The sequence below is a fragment of the Hypanus sabinus genome, unplaced genomic scaffold, assembly GCF_030144855.1.
Source record: "Hypanus sabinus isolate sHypSab1 unplaced genomic scaffold, sHypSab1.hap1 scaffold_452, whole genome shotgun sequence".
In the NCBI taxonomy this organism is placed as follows: Eukaryota; Metazoa; Chordata; class Chondrichthyes; order Myliobatiformes; family Dasyatidae; genus Hypanus; species Hypanus sabinus.
Window position 1 is genome coordinate 385,642 of NW_026781327.1, and position 4,136 is coordinate 389,777.

General features: G+C 62.7%; 1 long non-coding RNA gene across 1 annotated transcript; it reads left to right on the forward strand.

Moving 5' to 3' along the window:
- Positions 1–396: 396 nt before the first annotated feature.
- Positions 397–4,136, forward strand: LOC132388996 (uncharacterized). Its single transcript, XR_009510397.1, has 3 exons — positions 397–1,165; positions 1,708–1,786; positions 4,097–4,136. It is a non-coding gene; the product is annotated as an uncharacterized LOC132388996 (long non-coding RNA).

The following is a 4,136-nucleotide window of genomic DNA, read 5'->3' on the forward strand; positions in this document are numbered from 1 at the left end:
CCACCATGTCCACACTGACCTCTTGGATGGAAACAGGGGTCACCGGTGCCTTAGCCCTCCTCAGGTCCACCACCAGCTCCTTAGTCTTTTTCACATCAAACTGCAGATGATTCTGCTCACACCATGTGACAGTTTTCCCACCGGAGCCCCGTACTCGGCCTCATCTCCCTTGCTGATGCATCCGACTATGGCAGAGTCATCAGAAAACCTCCGAAGGTGGCAAGACTCTGTGTTGTAGCTGAAGTCTTGGGACTCAGCCTGCAGGTTAACCTGGAGGACACCCTTCCTGCCCAAACCGAGAGCCAGGCGGCCCACCTCGACTGGGAGCGGCCCCTTTAAGACGGAGCGGCCCACTTTAAGGGGCGGGGCGTGGGCGTCATGTGATCGGCACATGATCGTCAGGAAGCCGGAGCGAAAGAGGAAGTGAGGGAGAAAATACTCTCGGGGAGAGATAGAGAGAGGGGGAAAATAGAGAAAGAAAGAGAGGTCCGGAGTGAGGAAGAGAGAGAGATAAAACCGCGGGAGTGGGAGAGGGAAAAGACTGGGTGAGGGTGAGGGAGAGAGAGAGAGAGAGAGAGAGAGATAAACCGGGAGTGGGAGAGGGAAAAGACTGGGTGAGGGAGAGAGAGAGAGAGGGAGTGAGGGAGAGAGAGTAAAGGGGGACAGAAACACCGGGGAGGGAGAGCAGTGGAAGGGTAGAATGTGAAACTGGGAGACGGAGGGCAAAACTAGGAGAGAGAGAGCAGAGAGGGGCAGAGTGTGAAACTGTGCAGAGGAGAGAGAGTGAGATTGCTATAGACGGAGAGAGAGTGCGAAACAGGGAGAGAAAGAGAGAGAGAGTGAAGTGGAGAGAGAGAGAGGGTGAAACAGGGAGGGAAAGAGAGAGAGGGTGAAACAGGGAGGGAAAGAGTGAGTGAGTGAAGTGGAGAGAGAGAGGAGTGCGAAACAGGGAGAGAAAGAGAGAGAGAGAGTGTGGAATCGAGACAGAGGGAGAGATAGGGTGTGAAACCGGGGGGAGGAAGGTAGAGAACGGGGGAGAGCGGCGAGATGGGGAGCCTGTTTCGCGGCGAGGAGATGTGTCTGGCCCAACTCTTCCTGCAGACGGGAACGGCCTTCCAGTGCGTGGCCGAGCTGGGCGAGAGGGGGGCTGGTCGAGTTCCGGGATGTGAGTGTCCCAGGGTTGCGGGGGGAGGAAGGGCAAGGGGAGGGGGAGGAAGGGCAGAGGGTGAGGGGAGATGGGAGGAAGGGCAGAGGGTGAGGGGAGAGGAAGGGGAAGGGGAGGGGGAGGAAGGTGAGAGCGGGAGGGGAGGGGAGGGGAAGGGGAAGGGGAGGAAGGGCAGAGGGTGAGGAGGAGGAAGGACAGAGGGTGGGAGGGGGAGGGAAGGGCAGAGGGTGGGAGGGGGAGGGAAGGGCAGAGGGTGAGGGGAGGAAGGGGGGGGAGGGGAGGAAGGACGGAGGGGGAAGGAAGGGCAGAGGGGAGGGAGAGGGAAGGAAGGGCGGAATGGGAGAGGGTGATGGGAGGGATGAGGAGGGGGGTGATTCCATGGGTGCGAGCGTCCGAGGGAGGGGAGAGCGCAGTTGTGGAAAGGTGAGGGGAAGGAGTGTGCGAGGATGATGGGAGGGGAGAGGAAAGGGGCAGGTGTACCTGAAGGGACTCTAGATTCACCCTCTCTCCGCTCTCTCCCCACCCCCTCCACACACTCACAGCTGAACAACGAGGTGAGTCTGTTCCAGCGAAGATTCGTCGGGGAGATTCGCAGATGTGAGGACCTCGAGAGGAGCCTGGGTAAGGCAGTGGTGGTCCGGGCAAACTCGTCCCCCTCCTTCCACACCCCTCTCTCCCTCCCTCTTCTCCCCAAAACCCCTCCCTGCCTCCCCCTTCTCCCCAAAACCCCTCCCTGCCTCCCCCCTTCTCCCCCAAAACCCCTCCCTGCCTCCCCCTCCTTCCACACCCCTCCCCTTTCTCCCCAAAACCCCTCTCTCCCTCCCCCTTCTCCCCACAACCCCTCCCTGCCTCCCCCTTCTCCCCAAAACCCCTCCCTGCCTCCCCCTTCTCCCCAAAACCCCTCCCTGCCTCCCCCTTCTCCCCAAAACCCCTCCCTGCCTCCCCTTCTCCCCAAAACCCCTCCCTGCCTCCCCCTCCTTCCACACCCCTCCCTGCCTCCCCCTCCTTCCACACCCCTCTCTCTCCCTCCCCCTCCCCAAAACCCTCTCTCCCTCCCCCTTCTCCCCAAAACCCTCTCACCCTCCCCCTTCTCCCCAAAAACCCTCTCACCCTCCCCCTTCTCCCCAAAACCCTCTCACCCTCCCCCTTCTCCCCAAAACCCTCTCTCCCTCCCCCTTCTCCCCAAAACCCTCTCTCCCCCTCCCCAAAACCCCTCCCTGCCTCCCCCTTCTCCCCAAAACCCCTCTCCCTCCCCTTCTCCCCACAACCCCTCCCTGCCTCCCCCTTCTCCCCAAAACCCCTCTCCCTCCCCTTCTCCCCACAACCCCCTCCCTGCCTCCCCCTTCTCCCCAAAACCCTCTCTCCCTCCCCAAAACCCCTCCCTGCCTCCCCCCTTCTCCCCAAAACCCCTCTCTCCCTCCCCTTCTCCCCACAACCCCTCCCTGCCTCCCACTCCTTCCACACCCCTCTCTCCCTCCTCTTCTCCCCAAAACCCCTCTCTCCTCCCCACAACCCTCTCTCCCTCCCCTTCTCCCCAAAACCCTCTCTCCCTCCCCACAACCCTCTCTCCCTCCCCTTCTCCCCACAACCCCTCCCTGCCTCCCCCTTCTCCCCAAAACCCTCTCTCCCTCCCCTTCTCCCCACAACCCCTCCCTGCCTCCCCTCCCCAAAACCCTCTCTCCCTCCCCTTCTCCCCCAAAACCCTCTCTCCCTCCCCTTCTCCCCCACAACCCCTCCCTGCCTCCCCCTTCTCCCCAAAACCCTCTCTCCCTCCCCTTCTCCCCAAAACCCCTCCCTGCCTCCCCCTTCTCCCCAAAACCCCTCTCTCCCTCCCCTTCTCCCCACAACCCCTCCCTGCCTCCCCCTTCTCCCCAAAACCCCTCCCTGCCTCCCCCTTCTCCCCAAAACCCCTCTCTCCCTCCCCTTCTCCCCACAACCCCTCCCTGCCTCCCCCTCCCCAAAACTCTCTCTCCCTCCCTTCTCCCCAAAACCCTCTCTCTCCCTCCCCTTCTCCCCAAAACCCCTCTCTCCCTCCCCTTCTCCCAAAACACTCTCTCCCTCCCCTCCCCAAAACCCCTCTCTCCCTCCCCTTCTCCCCACAACCCCTCCCTGCCTGCCCCTCCCCAAAACCTCTCTCCCTCCCCTTCTCCCCAAAACCCTCTCTCCCTCCCCTTCTCCCCAAAACCCCTCCCTGCCTGCCCCTTCTCCCCAAAACCCCTCCCTGCCTGCCCCTTCTCCCCAAAACCCCCTCCTGCCTCCCCCTTCTCCCCAAAACCCCTCCCTGCCTCCCCCTTCTCCCAAAACCCCTCCCTGCCTCCCCCTTCTCCCCAAAAACCCCTCCCTGCCTCCCCCTTCTCCCCAAAACCCCTCCCTGCCTCCCCCTTCTCCCCAAAACCCTCTCCCTGCCTCCCCCTTCTCCCCAAAACCCCTCCCTGCCTCCCCCTTCTCCCCAAACACCCCTCCCTGCCTCCCCCTTCTCCCCCAAAACCCCTCCCTGCCTCCCCCTTCTCCCCAAAACCCCTCTCTCCCCTCCCCAAAACCCCTCTCCCTCCCCAAAACCCCTCTCTCCCTCCCCAAAACCCCTCTCTCCCTTCCCCAAAACCCCTCTCTCCCTCCCCAAAACCCCTCTCTCCCTCCCCAAAACCCCTCTCTCCCTCCCCAAAACCCCTCTCTCCTCCCCAAAACCCCTCTCTCCCTCCCCAAAACCCCTCTCCCTCCCCCTCACCCAAAACCCCTTCCCTGCCTCCCCTTCTCCCCACCTCCTCTCCCCCTCGCAGACCCTCCATCTCTCACCCCTCTCTCTCCCCCCGCCCCAAAACCCCTCTCCCTCCCCCTCCCCAAAAACCCCTCCCTGCCTCCCCTTCTCCCCTCCTCCTCTCCCCCTCGCAGACCCTCCATCTCTCACCCCTCTCTCTCTCCCCCCGCCCCCAGCCTACCTGCAGGAGGAGATGGGCCGCTCGACGTGGAAGGG